The 14,316-nt window shown below is 46.3% G+C and overlaps 1 non-coding gene and 29 pseudogenes across 1 annotated transcript; all 30 read left to right on the top strand.

Annotated features, from left to right (window-relative positions):
• Positions 1–141: 141 nt before the first annotated feature.
• On the top strand, positions 142–260 carry LOC133566529 (5S ribosomal RNA; annotated as a pseudogene).
• A 364-nt stretch (positions 261–624) lies between these two features.
• Positions 625–743, top strand: LOC133566713 (5S ribosomal RNA; annotated as a pseudogene).
• A 364-nt stretch (positions 744–1,107) lies between these two features.
• On the top strand, positions 1,108–1,216 carry LOC133567412 (5S ribosomal RNA; annotated as a pseudogene).
• A 368-nt stretch (positions 1,217–1,584) lies between these two features.
• Positions 1,585–1,703, top strand: LOC133566463 (5S ribosomal RNA; annotated as a pseudogene).
• Positions 1,704–2,068: 365 nt separating this feature from the next.
• On the top strand, positions 2,069–2,187 carry LOC133565971 (5S ribosomal RNA; annotated as a pseudogene).
• Positions 2,188–2,553: 366 nt separating this feature from the next.
• Positions 2,554–2,672, top strand: LOC133567410 (5S ribosomal RNA; annotated as a pseudogene).
• Positions 2,673–3,040: 368 nt separating this feature from the next.
• Positions 3,041–3,159, top strand: LOC133567338 (5S ribosomal RNA; annotated as a pseudogene).
• Positions 3,160–3,523: 364 nt separating this feature from the next.
• Positions 3,524–3,642, top strand: LOC133565347 (5S ribosomal RNA; annotated as a pseudogene).
• Positions 3,643–4,007: 365 nt separating this feature from the next.
• Positions 4,008–4,126, top strand: LOC133565996 (5S ribosomal RNA; annotated as a pseudogene).
• Positions 4,127–4,493: 367 nt separating this feature from the next.
• Positions 4,494–4,612, top strand: LOC133566746 (5S ribosomal RNA; annotated as a pseudogene).
• Positions 4,613–4,976: 364 nt separating this feature from the next.
• Positions 4,977–5,095, top strand: LOC133565899 (5S ribosomal RNA; annotated as a pseudogene).
• A 364-nt stretch (positions 5,096–5,459) lies between these two features.
• Positions 5,460–5,578, top strand: LOC133566465 (5S ribosomal RNA; annotated as a pseudogene).
• Positions 5,579–5,946: 368 nt separating this feature from the next.
• On the top strand, positions 5,947–6,065 carry LOC133565348 (5S ribosomal RNA; annotated as a pseudogene).
• A 365-nt stretch (positions 6,066–6,430) lies between these two features.
• On the top strand, positions 6,431–6,549 carry LOC133565997 (5S ribosomal RNA; annotated as a pseudogene).
• A 367-nt stretch (positions 6,550–6,916) lies between these two features.
• LOC133566207 (5S ribosomal RNA) lies at positions 6,917–7,035 on the top strand (annotated as a pseudogene).
• A 364-nt stretch (positions 7,036–7,399) lies between these two features.
• On the top strand, positions 7,400–7,518 carry LOC133567422 (5S ribosomal RNA; annotated as a pseudogene).
• Positions 7,519–7,886: 368 nt separating this feature from the next.
• On the top strand, positions 7,887–8,005 carry LOC133567286 (5S ribosomal RNA; annotated as a pseudogene).
• Positions 8,006–8,370: 365 nt separating this feature from the next.
• LOC133567434 (5S ribosomal RNA) lies at positions 8,371–8,489 on the top strand (annotated as a pseudogene).
• A 368-nt stretch (positions 8,490–8,857) lies between these two features.
• Positions 8,858–8,976, top strand: LOC133565627 (5S ribosomal RNA; annotated as a pseudogene).
• A 364-nt stretch (positions 8,977–9,340) lies between these two features.
• Positions 9,341–9,459, top strand: LOC133567446 (5S ribosomal RNA; annotated as a pseudogene).
• A 368-nt stretch (positions 9,460–9,827) lies between these two features.
• LOC133565097 (5S ribosomal RNA) lies at positions 9,828–9,946 on the top strand. The gene has a single exon (XR_009809418.1). It is a non-coding gene; the product is annotated as a 5S ribosomal RNA (ribosomal RNA).
• A 364-nt stretch (positions 9,947–10,310) lies between these two features.
• Positions 10,311–10,429, top strand: LOC133566750 (5S ribosomal RNA; annotated as a pseudogene).
• Positions 10,430–10,793: 364 nt separating this feature from the next.
• LOC133565760 (5S ribosomal RNA) lies at positions 10,794–10,912 on the top strand (annotated as a pseudogene).
• Positions 10,913–11,276: 364 nt separating this feature from the next.
• LOC133565831 (5S ribosomal RNA) lies at positions 11,277–11,395 on the top strand (annotated as a pseudogene).
• Positions 11,396–11,759: 364 nt separating this feature from the next.
• Positions 11,760–11,878, top strand: LOC133567294 (5S ribosomal RNA; annotated as a pseudogene).
• Positions 11,879–12,246: 368 nt separating this feature from the next.
• LOC133567046 (5S ribosomal RNA) lies at positions 12,247–12,365 on the top strand (annotated as a pseudogene).
• Positions 12,366–12,730: 365 nt separating this feature from the next.
• LOC133567458 (5S ribosomal RNA) lies at positions 12,731–12,849 on the top strand (annotated as a pseudogene).
• Positions 12,850–13,217: 368 nt separating this feature from the next.
• Positions 13,218–13,336, top strand: LOC133566554 (5S ribosomal RNA; annotated as a pseudogene).
• Positions 13,337–13,700: 364 nt separating this feature from the next.
• Positions 13,701–13,819, top strand: LOC133567471 (5S ribosomal RNA; annotated as a pseudogene).
• Positions 13,820–14,187: 368 nt separating this feature from the next.
• LOC133566186 (5S ribosomal RNA) lies at positions 14,188–14,306 on the top strand (annotated as a pseudogene).
• The last annotated feature ends 10 nt before the right edge of the window (positions 14,307–14,316 follow it).

A 14,316-nucleotide genomic window follows, 5' to 3' on the forward strand; every position in this document is an offset into this window, starting at 1 on the left:
AGTGGGGCAAAAGTCCAAAGAGTTACATAGGCTAAGAAAAAGAGCAGTGATTATTGTATCACACACGTGTAGCTCATTGCAGAAAGGTCCTGTCAACCAGCTTGCCACATTTAAAAATTGAATTCTGAGGACTCCCTCTCGGCTTACGGCCATACTACCCGAAGATCGCCTGATCTCGTCTGATCTCGGAAGCTAAGCTGGGTCTGTCCTGGTTAGTACTTGGATGGGAGACTGCCTAGGAATACCAGGTGCTGTAGGCTTTTAGCGATGCTCCCAGTATAGGGCGCACTTTCTCCCTTTTGTTTTTGTCACAATGGCTATAGATACTTGCCACACTTGTCAAAACGCTACATTATGCTCGTCCAAACAAAACGCTGGTCTCCACCCAAAACATGTTTAGTTTTGAATCGGTCTGAAATTTATAGTAAGATATGCAGTGTCGCCAAAAGTCACCCATGTGCCTCAAGGCACTTCGGTGCTAACAGTGGGCCAAGAGTCCAAAGAGTTACATAGGCTGAGAAAAAGAGCAGTGATTATTGTATCACACACGTGTAGCTCATTGCAGAAAGGTCCTGTCAACCAGCTTGCCACATTTAAAAATTGAATTCTGAGGACTGCGTCTCGGCTTACGGCCATACTACCTGAAGATCTCCCGATCTCGTCTGATCTCGGAAGCTAAGCTGGGTCTGGCCTGGTTAGTACTTGGTTGGGAGACTGCCTAGGAATACCAAGTGCCGTAGGCTTTTAGCGATGCTCCCAGTATAGGGCGCACTTTCTCCCTTTTGTTTTTCTCACAATGGCTATGGATACTTGCCACACTTGTCAAAACGCTACATTATGCCCGTCCAAACAAAACGCTGGTCTCCACCCAAAACATGTTTAGTTTTGACTCGGTCTGAAATTTATAGCAAGATTTGCAGTGTCGCCAACAGTGACCCATGTGCCTCAAGGCACTTCAGTGCTAACAGTGGGGCAAAAGTCCAAAGAGTTACATAGGCTGAGAAAAAGAGCAGTGATTATTGTATCACACACGTGTAGCTCATTGCAGAAAGGTTCTGTCAACCAGCTTGCCACATTTAAAAATTGAATTCTGAGGACTGCCTCTCGGCTTACGGCCATACTACCCGAAGATCGCCCGATCTCGGAAGCTAAGCTGGGTCTGGCCTGGTTAGTACTTGGATGGGAGACTGCCTAGGAATACCAGGTGCTGTAGGTTTTTAGCGATGCTCCCAGTATAGGGCGCACTTTCTCCCTTTTGTTTTTGTCACAATGGCTATAGATACTTGCCACACTTGTCAAAACGCTACATTATGCTCGTCCAAACAAACCGCTGGTCTCCACCCAAAACATGTTTGTTTAGTGTTGACTCGGTCTGAAATTTATAGCAAGATTTGCAGTGTCGCCAACAGTGACCCATGTGCCTCAAGGCACTTCAGTGCTAACAGTGGGGCAAAAGTCCAAAGAGTTACATAGGCTGAGAAAAAGAGCAGTGATTATTGTATCACACACGTGTACCTCATTGCAGAAAGGTCCTGTCAACCAGCTTGCCACATTTAAAAATTGAATTCTGAGGACTGCGTCTCGGCTTACGGCCATACTACCCGAAGATCGCCCGATCTCGTCTGATCTCGGAAGCTAAGCTGGGTCTGGCCTGGTTAGTACTTGGTTGGGAGACTGCCTAGGAATACCAAGTGCTGTAGGCTTTTAGCGATGCTCCCAGTATAGGGCGCACTTTCTCCCTTTTGTTTTTGTCACAATGGCTATAGATACTTGCCACACTTGTCAAAACGCTACGTTTATGCTTGTCCAAACAAAACACTGGTCTCCACCCAAAACATGTTTAGTTTTGACTCGGTCTGAAATTTATAGCAAGATTTGCAGTGTCGCCAACAGTGACCCATGTGCCTCAAGGCACTTCAGTGCTAACAGTGGGGCAAAAGTCCAAAGAGTTACATAGGCTGAGAAAAAGAGTAGTGATTATTGTATCACACACGTGTAGCTCATTGTAGAAAGGTCCTGTCAACCAGCTTGCCACATTTAAAAATTGAAGTCTGAGGACTGCGTCTCGGCTTACGGCCATACTACCCGAAGATCGCCCGATCTCGTCTGAGCTCGGAAGCTAAGCTGGGTCTGGCCTGGTTAGTACTTGGATGGGAGTCTGCCTAGGAATACCAGGTGCTGTAGGCTTTTAGCGATGCTCCCAGTATAGGGCGCACTTTCTCCCTTTTGTTTTTGTCACAATGGCTATAGATACTTGCCACACTTGTCAAAACGCTACGTTTATGCTCGTCCAAAAAAAAACACTGGTCTCCACCCAAAACATGTTTAGTTTTGACTCGGTCTGAAATTTATAGCAAGATTTGCAGTGTCGCCAACAGTGACCCATGTGCCTCAAGGCACTTCAGTGCTAACAGTGGGGCAAAAGTCCAAAGAGTTACATAGGCTGAGAAAAAGAGCAGTGATTATTGTATCACACACGTGTAGCTCATTGCAGAAAGGTCCTGTCAACCAGCTTGCCACATTTAAAAATTGAATTCTGAGGACTGCCTCTCGGCTTACGGCCATACTACCCGAAGATCGCCCGATCTCGTCTGATCTCGGAAGCTAAGCTGGGTCTGGCCTGGTTAGTACTTGGATGGGAGACTGCCTAGGAATACCAGGTGCTGTAGGCTTTTAGCGATGCTCCCAGTATAGGGCGCACTTTCTCCCTTTTGTTTTTTTCACAATGGCTATAGATACTTGCCACACTTGTCAAAACGCTACATTATGCTCGTCCAAACAAACCGCTGGTCTCCACCCAAAACATGTTTGTTTAGTTTTGACTCGGTCTGAAATTGATAGCAAGATTTGCAGTGTCGCCAACAGTGACCCATGTGCCTCAAGGCACTTCAGTGCTAACAGTGGGATAAAAGTCCAAAGAGTTACATAGGCTAAGAAAAAGAGCAGTGATTATTGTATCACACACGTGTAGCTCATTGCAGAAAGGTCCTGTCAACCAGCTTGCCACATTTAAAAATTGAATTCTGAGGACTGCCTCTCGGCTTACGGCCGTACTTCCCGAAGATCGCCTGATCTCGTCTGATCTCGGAAGCTAAGCTGGGTCTGGCCTGGTTAGTACTTGGATGGGAGACTGCCTAGGAATACCAGGCCCTGTAGGCTTTTAGCGATGCTCCCAGTATAGAGCGCACTTTCTCCCTTTTGTTTTTGTCACAATGGCTATAGATACTTGCCACACTTGTCAAAACGCTACATTATGCTCGTCCAAACAAAACGCTGGTCTCCACCCAAAACATGTTTAGTTTTGACTCGGTGTGAAATTTATAGCAAGATTTGCAGTGTCGCCAACAGTGACCCATGTGCCTCAAGGCACTTCAGTGCTAACAGTGGGGCAAAAGTCCAAAGAGTTACATAGGCTGAGAAAAAGAGTAGTGATTATTGTATCACACACGTGTAGCTCATTGTAGAAAGGTCCTGTCAACCAGCTTGCCACATTTAAAAATTGAAGTCTGAGGACTGCGTCTCGGCTTACGGCCATACTACCCGAAGATCGCCCGATCTCGTCTGAGCTCGGAAGCTAAGCTGGGTCTGGCCTGGTTAGTACTTGGATGGGAGACTGCCTAGGAATACCAGGTGCTGTAGGCTTTTAGCGATGCTCCCAGTATAGGGCGCACTTTCTCCCTTTTGTTTTTGTCACAATGGCTATAGATACTTGCCACACTTGTCAAAACGCTACGTTTATGCTCGTCCAAAAAAAACACTGGTCTCCACCCAAAACATGTTTAGTTTTGACTCGGTCTGAAATTTATAGCAAGATTTGCAGTGTCGCCAACAGTGACCCATGTGCCTCAAGGCACTTCAGTGCTAACAGTGGGGCAAAAGTCCAAAGAGTTACATAGGCTGAGAAAAAGAGCAGTGATTATTGTATCACACACGTGTAGCTCATTGCAGAAAGGTCCTGTCAACCAGCTTGCCACATTTAAAAATTGAATTCTGAGGACTCCCTCTCGGCTTACGGCCATACTACCCGAAGATCGCCTGATCTCGTCTGATCTCGGAAGCTAAGCTGGGTCTGGCCTGGTTAGTACTTGGTTGGGAGACTGCCTAGGAATACCAGGTGCTGTAGGCTTTTAGCGATGCTACCAGTATAGGGCACACTTTCTCCCTTTTGTTTTTTTCACAATGGCTATAGATACTTGCCACACTTGTCAAAACGCTACATTATGCTCGTCCAAACAAACCGCTGGTCTCCACCCAAAACATGTTTGTTTAGTTTTGACTCGGTCTGAAATTTATAGCAAGATTTGCAGTGTCGCCAACAGTGACCCATGTGCCTCAAGAACTTCAGTGCTAACAGTGGGGCAAAAGTCCAAAGAGTTACATAGGCTGAGAAAAAGAGCAGTGATTATTGTATCACACACGTGTAGCTGATTGCAGAAAGGTCCTGTCAACCAGCTTGCCACATTTAAAAATTGAATTCTGAGGACTGCATCTCGGCTTACGGCCATACTACCCGAAGATCGCCTGATCTCGTCTGATCTCGGAAGCTAAGCTGGGTCTGGCCTGGTTAGTACTTGAAAGGGAGACTGCCTAGGAATACCAGGTGCTGTAGGCTTTTAGCGATGCTCCCAGTATAGGGCGCACTTTCTCCCTTTAGTTTTTGTCACAATGGCTATAGATACTTGCCACACTTGTCAAAACGCTACATTATGCTCGTCCAAACAAAACGCTGGTCTCCACCCAAAACAAGTTTAGTTTTGACTCGGTCTGAAATTTATAGCAAGATTTGCAGTGTCGCCAACAGTGACCCATGTGCCTCAAGGCACTTCAGTGCTAACAGTGGGGCAAAAGTCCAAAGAGTTACATAGGCTGAGAAAAAGAGCAGTGATTATTGTATCACACACGTGTAGCTAATTGCAGAAAGGTCCTGTCAACCAGCTTGCCACATTTAAAAATTGAATTCTGAGGATTGCCTCTCGGCTTACGGCCATACTACCCGAAGATCGCCCGATCTCGTCTGATCTCGGAAGCTAAGCTGGGTCCGGCCTGGTTAGTGCTTGGATGGGAGACTGCCTAGGAATACCAGGTGCTGTAAGCTTTTAGCGATGCTCCCAGTATAGGGCGCACTTTCTCCCTTTTGTTTCTGTCACAATGGCTATAGATACTTGCCACACTTGTCAAAACGCTACATTATGCCCGTCCAAACAAAACGCTGGTCTCCACCCAAAACATGTTTAGTTTTGACTCGGTCTGAAATTTATAGCAAGATTTGCAGTGTCGCCAACAGTGACCCATGTGCCTCAAGGCACTTCAGTGCTAACAGTGGGGCAAAAGTCCAAAGAGTTACATAGGCTGAGAAAAAGAGCAGTGATTATTGTATCACACACGTGTACCTCATTGCAGAAAGGTCCTGTCAACCAGCTTGCCACATTTAAAAATTGAATTCTTAGGACTGCGTCTCGGCTTACGGCCATACTACCCGAAGATCGCCCGATCTCGTCTGATCTCGGAAGCTAAGCTGGGTCTGGCCTGGTTAGTACTTGGTTGGGAGACTGCCTAGGAATACCAAGTGCTGTAGGCTTTTAGCGATGCTCCCAGTATAGGGCGCACTTTCTCCCTTTTGTTTTTGTCACAATGGCTATAGATACTTGCCACACTTGTCAAAACGCTACATTATGCTCGTCCAAACAAAACGCTGGTCTCCACCCAAAACATGTTTGTTTAGTTTTGACTCGGTCTGAAATTGATAGCAAGATTTGCAGTGTCGCCAACAGTGACCCATGTGCCTCAAGGCACTTCAGTGCTAACAGTGGGGCAAAAGTCCAAAGAGTTACATAGGCTGAGAAAAAGAGTAGTGATTATTGTATCACACACGTGTAGCTCATTGTAGAAAGGTCCTGTCAACCAGCTTGCCACATTTAAAAATTGAAGTCTGAGGACTGCGTCTCGGCTTACGGCCATACTACCCGAAGATCGCCCGATCTCGTCTGAGCTCGGAAGCTAAGCTGGGTCTGGCCTGGTTAGTACTTGGATGGGAGACTGCCTAGGAATACCAGGTGCTGTAGGCTTTTAGCGATGCTCCCAGTATAGGGCGCACTTTCTCCCTTTTGTTTTTGTCACAATGGCTATAGATACTTGCCACACTTGTCAAAACGCTACGTTTATGCTCGTCCAAAAAAAACACTGGGCTCCACCCAAAACATGTTTAGTTTTGACTCGGTCTGAAATTTATAGCAAGATTTGCAGTGTCGCCAACAGTGACCCATGTGCCTCAAGGCACTTCAGTGCTAACAGTGGGGCAAAAGTCCAAAGAGTTACATAGGCTGAGAAAAAGGGCAGTGATTATTGTATCACACACGTGTAGCTCATTGCAGAAAGGTCCTGTCAACCAGCTTGCCACATTTAAAAATTGAATTCTGAGGACTCCCTCTCGGCTTACGGCCATACTACCCGAAGATCGCCTGATCTCGTCTGATCTCGGAAGCTAAGCTGGGTCTGGCCTGGTTAGTACTTGGTTGGGAGACTGCCTAGGAATACCAGGTGCTGTAGGCTTTTAGCGATGCTACCAGTATAGGGCGCACTTTCTCCCTTTTGTTTTTTTCACAATGGCTATAGATACTTGCCACATTTGTCAAAACGCTACATTATGCTCGTCCAAACAAACCGCTGGTCTCCACCCAAAACATGTTTGTTTAGTTTTGACTCGGTCTGAAATTTATAGCAAGATTTGCAGTGTCGCCAACAGTGACCCATGTGCCTCAAGAACTTCAGTGCTAACAGTGGGGCAAAAGTCCAAAGAGTTACATAGGCTGAGAAAAAGAGCAGTGATTATTGTATCACACACGTGTAGCTGATTGCAGAAAGGTCCTGTCAACCAGCTTGCCACATTTAAAAATTGAATTCTGAGGACTGCATCTCGGCTTACGGCCATACTACCCGAAGATCGCCTGATCTCGTCTGATCTCGGAAGCTAAGCTGGGTCTGGCCTGTTTAGTACTTGGATGGGAGACTGCCTAGGAATACCAGGTGCTGTAGGCTTTTAGCGATGCTCCCAGTATAGGGCGCACTTTCTCCCTTTAGTTTTTGTCACAATGGCTATAGATACTTGCCACACTTGTCAAAACGCTACATTATGCTCGTCCAAACAAAACGCTGGTCTCCACCCAAAACAAGTTTAGTTTTGACTCGGTCTGAAATTTATAGCAAGATTTGCAGTGTCGCCAACAGTGACCCATGTGCCTCAAGGCACTTCAGTGCTAACAGTGGGGCAAAAGTCCAAAGAGTTACATAGGCTGAGAAAAAGAGCAGTGAATATTGTATCACACACGTGTAGCTCATTGCAGAAAGGTCCTGTCAACCAGCTTGCCACATTTAAAAATTGAATTCTGAGAACTGTCTCTCGGCTTACGGCCATACTACCCGAAGATCGCCCGATCTCGTCTGATCTCGGAAGCTAAGCTGGGTCTGGCCTGGTTAGTACTTGGATGGGAGACTGCCTAGGAATACCAGGTGCTGTAGGCTTTTAGCGATGCTACCAGTATAGGGCGCACTTTCTCCCTTTTGTTTTTTTCACAATGGCTATAGATACTTGCCACACTTGTCAAAACGCTACATTATGCTCGCCCAAACAAACCGCTGGTCTCCACCCAAAACATGTTTGTTTAGTTTTGACTTGGTCTGAAATTTATAGCAAGATTTGCAGTGTCGCCAACAGTGACCCATGTGCCTCAAGGCACTTCAGTGCTAACAGTGGGGCAAAAGTCCAAAGAGTTACATAGGCTGAGAAAAAGAGTAGTGATTATTGTATCACACACGTGTAGCTCATTGTAGAAAGGTCCTGTCAACCAGCTTGCCACATTTAAAAATTGAAGTCTGAGGACTGCGTCTCGGCTTACGGCCATACTACCCGAATATCGCCCGATCTCGTCTGAGCTCGGAAGCTCAGCTGGGTCTGGTCTGGTTAGTACTTGGATCGGAGACTGCCTAGGAATACCAGGTGCTGTAGGCTTTTAGCGATGCTCCCAGTATAGGGCGCACTTTCTCCCTTTTGTTTTTGTCACAATGGCTATAGATACTTGCCACACTTGTCAAAACGCTACGTTTATGCTTGTCCAAACAAAACACTGGTCTCCACCCAAAACATGTTTAGTTTTGACTCGGTCTGAAATTTATAGCAAGATTTGCAGTGTCGCCAACAGTGACCCATGTGCCTCAAGGCACTTCAGTGCTAACAGTGGGGCAAAAGTCCAAAGAGTTACATAGGCTGAGAAAAAGAGCAGTGATTATTGTATCACACACGTGTAGCTCATTGCAGAAAGGTCCTGTCAACCAGCTTGCCACATTTAAAAATTGAATTCTGAGGACTGCCTCTCGGCTTACGGCCATACTACCCGAAGATCGCCCGATCTCGTCTGATCTCGGAAGCTAAGCTGGGTCTGGCCTGGTTAGTACTTGGATGGGAGACTGCCTAGGAATACCAGGTGCTGTAGGCTTTTAGCGATGCTCCCAGTATAGGGCGCACTTTCTCCCTTTTGTTTTTTTCACAATGGCTATAGATACTTGCCACACTTGTCAAAACGCTACATTATGCTCGTCCAAACAAACCGCTGGTCTCCACCCAAAACATGTTTGTTTAGTTTTGACTCGGTCTGAAATTTATAGCAAGATTTGCAGTGTCGCCAACAGTGACCCATGTGCCTCAAGGCACTTCAGTGCTAACAGTGGGGCAAAAGTCCAAAGAGTTACATAGGCTAAGAAAAAGAGCAGTGATTATTGTATCACACACGTGTAGCTCATTGCAGAAAGGTCCTGTCAACCAGCTTGCCACATTTAAAAATTGAATTCTGAGGACTCCCTCTCGGCTTACGGCCATACTACCCGAAGATCGCCTGATCTCGTCTGATCTCGGAAGCTAAGCTGGGTCTGGCCTGGTTAGTACTTGGATGGGAGACTGCCTAGGAATACCAGGTGCTGTAGGCTTTTAGCGATGCTCCCAGTATAGGGCGCACTTTCTCCCTTTTGTTTTTGTCACAAAGGCTATAGTTACTTGCCACACTTGTCAAAACGCTACATTATGCTCGTCCAAACAAAACGCTGGTCTCCACCCAAAACATGTTTAGTTTTGACTCGGTCTGAAATTTATAGCAAGATTTGCAGTGTCGCCAACAGTCACCCATGTGCCTCAAGGCACTTCAGTGCTAACAGTGGGCCAAGAGTCCAAAGAGTTACATAGATTGAGAAAAAGAGCAGTGATTATTGTATCACACACGTGTAGCTCATTGCAGAAAGGTCCTGTCAACCAGCTTGCCACATTAAAAAATTGAATTCTGAGGACTGCGTCTCGGCTTACGGCCATACTACCCGAAGATCGCCCGATCTCGTCTGATCTCGGAAGCTAAGCTGGGTCTGGCCTGGTTAGTACTTGGATGGGAGACTGCCTAGGAATACCAGGTGCTGTAGGCTTTTAGCGATGCTCCCAGTATAGGGCGCACTTTCTCCCTTTTGTTTTTGTCACAATGGCTATAGATACTTGCCACACTTGTCAAAACGCTACATTATGCTCGTCCAAACAAACCGCTGGTCTCCACCCAAAACATGTTTGTTTAGTTTTGACTCGGTCTGAAATTTATAGCAAGATTTGCAGTGTCGCCAACAGTGACCCATGTGCCTCAAGGCACTTCAGTGCTAACAGTGGGGCAAAAGTCCAAAGAGTTACATAGGCTGAGAAAAAGAGCAGTGATTATTGTATCACACACGTGTAGCTAATTGCAGAAAGGTCCTGTCAACCAGCTTGCCACATTTAAAAATTTAATTCTGAGGACTGCCTCTCGGCTTACGGCCATACTACCCGAAGATCGCCCGATCTCGTCTGATCTCGGAAGCTAAGCTGGGTCTGGCCTGGTTAGTACTTGGATGGGAGACTGCCTAGGAATACCAGGTGCTGTAAGCTTTTAGCGATGCTCCCAGTATAGGGCACACTTTCTCCCTTTTGTTTTTGTCACAATGGCTATAGATACTTGCCACACTTGTCAAAACGCTACATTATGCTCGTCCAAACAAAACGCTGGTCTCCACCCAAAACATGTTTAGTTTTGACTCGGTCTGAAATTTATAGCAAGATTTGCAGTGTCGCCAACAGTGACCCATGTGCCTCAAGGCACTTCAGTGCTAACAGTGGGGCAAAAGTCCAAAGAGTTACATAGGCTGAGAAAAAGAGTAGTGATTATTGTATCACACACGTATAGCTCATTGCAGAAAGGTCCTGTCAACCAGCTTCCCACATTTAAAAATTGAAGTCTGAGGACTGCGTCTCGGCTTACGGCCATACTACCCGAAGATCGCCCGATCTCGTCTGAGCTCGGAAGCTAAGCTGGGTCTTGCCTGGTTAGTACTTGGATGGGAGACTGCCTAGGAATACCAGGTGCTGTAGGCTTTTAGCGATGCTCCCAGTATAGGGCGCACTTTCTCCCTTTTGTTTTTGTCACAATGGCTATAGATACTTGCCACACTTGTCAAAACGCTACGTTTATGCTTGTCCAAACAAAACACTGGTCTCCACCCAAAAAATGTTTAGTTTTGATTCGGTCTGAAATTTATAGCAAGATTTGCAGTGTCGCCAACAGTGACCCATGTGCCTCAAGGCACTTCAGTGCTAACAGTGGGGCAAAAGTCCAAAGAGTTACATAGGCTGAGAAAAAGAGCAGTGATTATTGTATCACACACGTGTAGCTCATTGCAGAAAGGTCCTGTCAACCAGCTTGCCACATTTAAAAATTGAATTCAAGGATTGCCTCTCGGCTTACGGCCATACTACCCGAAGATCGCCCGATCTCGTCTGATCTCGGAAGCTAAGCTGGGTCTGGCCTGGTTAGTACTTGGATGGGAGATTGCCTAGGAATACCAGGTGCTGTAGGCTTTTAGCGATGCTCCCAGTATAGGGCGCACTTTCTCCCTTTTGTTTTTGTCACAATGGCTATAGATACTTGCCACACTTGTCAAAACGCTACATTATGCTCGTCCAAACAAAATGCTGTTCTACACCCAAAACAAGTTTAGTTTTGACTCGGTCTGAAATTTATAGCAAGATTTGCAGTGTCGCCAACAGTGACCCATGTGCCTCAAGGCACTTCAGTGCTAACAGTGGGGCAAAAGTCCAAAGAGTTACATAGGCTGAGAAAAAGAGCAGTGATTATTGTATCACACACGTGTAGCTGATTGCAGAAAGGTCCTGTCAACCAGCTTGCCACATTTAAAAATTGAATTCTGAGGACTGCATCTCGGCTTACGGCCATACTACCCGAAGATCGCCTGATCTCGTCTGATCTCGGAAGCTAAGCTGGGTCTGGCCTGGTTAGTACTTGGATGGGAGACTGCCTAGGAATACCGGGTGCTGTAGGCTTTTAGCGATGCTCCCAGTATAGGGCGCACTTTCTCCCTTTAGTTTTTGTCACAATGGCTATAGATACTTGCCACACTTGTCAAAACGCTACATTATGCTCGTCCAAACAAAACGCTGGTCTCCACCCAAAACAAGTTTAGTTTTGACTCGGTCTGAAATTTATAGCAAGATTTGCAGTGTCGCCAACAGTGACCCATGTGCCTCAAGGCACTTCAGTGCTAACAGTGGGGCAAAAGTCCAAAGAGTTACATAGGCTGAGAAAAAGAGCAGTGATTATTGTATCACACACGTGTAGCTCATTGCAGAAAGGTCCTGTCAACCAGCTTGCCACATTTAAAAATTGAATTCTGAGGACTGTCTCTCGGCTTACGGCCATACTACCCGAAGATCGCCCGATCTCGTCTGATCTCGGAAGCTCAGCTGGGTCTGTCCTGGTTAGTACTTGGTTGGGAGGCTGCCTAGGAATACCAGGTGCTGTAGGCTTTTAGCGATGCTACCAGTATAGGGCGCACTTTCTCCCTTTTGTTTTTTTCACAATGGCTATAGATACTTGCCACACTTGTCAAAACGCTACATTATGCTCGCCCAAACAAACCGCTGGTCTCCACCCAAAACATGTTTGTTTAGTTTTGACTTGGTCTGAAATTTATAGCAAGATTTGCAGTGTCGCCAACAGTGACCCATGTGCCTCAAGGCACTTCAGTGCTAACAGTGGGGCAAAAGTCCAAAGAGTTACATAGGCTGAGAAAAAGAGTAGTGATTATTGTATCACACACGTGTAGCTCATTGTAGAAAGGTCCTGTCAACCAGCTTGCCACATTTAAAAATTGAAGTCTGAGGACTGCGTCTCGGCTTACGGCCATACTACCCGAATATCGCCCGATCTCGTCTGAGCTCGGAAGCTCAGCTGGGTCTGGTCTGGTTAGTACTTGGATGGGAGACTGCCTAGGAATACCAGGTGCTGTAGGCTTTTAGCGATGCTCCCAGTATAGGGCGCACTTTCTCCCTTTTGTTTTTGTCACAATGGCTATAGATACTTGCCACACTTGTCAAAACGCTACGTTTATGCTTGTCCAAACAAAACACTGGTCTCCACCCAAAACATGTTTAGTTTTGACTCGGTCTGAAATTTATAGCAAGATTTGCAGTGTCGCCAACAGTGACCCATGTGCCTCAAGGCACTTCAGTGCTAACAGTGGGGCAAAAGTCCAAAGAGTTACATAGGCTGAGAAAAAGAGCAGTGATTATTGTATCACACAGGTGTAGCTCATTGCAGAAAGGTCCTGTCAACCAGCTTGCCACATTTAAAAATTGAATTCTGAGGACTGCCTCTCGGCTTACGGCCATACTACCCGAAGATCGCCCGATCTCGTCTGATCTCGGAAGCTAAGCTGGGTCTGGCCTGGTTAGTACTTGGATGGGAGACTGCCTAGGAATACCAGGTGCTGTAGGCTTTTAGCGATGCTCCCAGTATAGGGCGCACTTTCTCCCTTTTGTTTTTTTCACAATGGCTATAGATACTTGCCACACTTGTCAAAACGCTACATTATGCTCGTCCAAACAAACCGCTGGTCTCCACCCAAAACATGTTTGTTTAGTTTTGACTCGGTCTGAAATTTATAGCAAGATTTGCAGTGTCGCCAACAGTGACCCATGTGCCTCAAGGCACTTCAGTGCTAACAGTGGGGCAAAAGTCCAAAGAGTTACATAGGCTAAGAAAAATAGCAGTGATTATTGTATCACACACGTGTAGCTCATTGCAGAAAGGTCCTGTCAACCAGCTTGCCACATTTAAAAATTGAATTCTGAGGACTCCCTCTCGCCTTACGGCCATACTACCCGAAGATCGCCTGATCTCGTCTGATCTCGGAAGCTAAGCTGGGTCTGGCCTGGTTAGTACTTGGATGGGAGACTGCCTAGGAATACCAGGTGCTGTAGGCTTTTAGCGATGCTCCCAGTATAGGGCGCACTTTCTCCCTTTTGTTTTTGTCACAATGGCTATAGTTACTTGCCACACTTGTCAAAACGCTACATTATGCTCGTCCAAACAAAACGCTGGTCTCCACCCAAAACATGTTTAGTTTTGACTCGGTCTGAAATTTATAGCAAGATTTGCAGTGTCGCCAACAGTCACCCATGTGCCTCAAGGCACTTCAGTGCTACTAGTGGGCCAAGAGTCCAAAGAGTTATATAGATTGAGAAAAAGAGCAGTGATTATTGTATCACACACGTGTAGCTCATTGCAGAAAGGTCCTGTCAACCAGCTTGCCACATTAAAAAATTGAATTCTGAGGACTGCGTCTCGGCTTACGGCCATACTACCCGAAGATCGCCCGATCTCGTCTGATCTCGGAAGCTAAGCTGGGTCTGGCCTGGTTAGTACTTGGATGGGAGACTGCCTAGGAATACCAGGTGCTGTAGGCTTTTAGCGATGCTCCCAGTATAGGGCGCACTTTCTCCCTTTTGTTTTTGTCACAATGGCTATAGATACTTGCCACACTTGTCAAAACGCTACATTATGCTCGTCCAAACAAACCGCTGGTCTCCACCCAAAACATGTTTGTTTAGTTTTGACTCGGTCTGAAATTTATAGCAAGATTTGCAGTGTCGCCAACAGTGACCCATGTGCCTCAAGGCACTTCAGTGCTAACAGTGGGGCAAAAGTCCAAAGAGTTACATAGGCTGAGAAAAAGAGCAGTGATTATTGTATCACACACGTGTAGCTAATTGCAGAAAGGTCCTGTCAACCAGCTTGCCACATTTAAAAATTTAATTCTGAGGACTGCCTCTCGGCTTACCGCCATACTACCCGAAGATCGCCCGATCTCGTCTGATCTCGGAAGCTAAGCTGGGTCTGGCCTGGTTAGTACTTGGATGGGAGACTGCCTAGGAATACCAGGTGCTGTAGGCTTTTAGCGATG

Source organism: Nerophis ophidion, linkage group LG13 (genome assembly GCF_033978795.1).
Source record: "Nerophis ophidion isolate RoL-2023_Sa linkage group LG13, RoL_Noph_v1.0, whole genome shotgun sequence".
Lineage (NCBI taxonomy): Eukaryota > Metazoa > Chordata > Actinopteri > Syngnathiformes > Syngnathidae > Nerophis > Nerophis ophidion.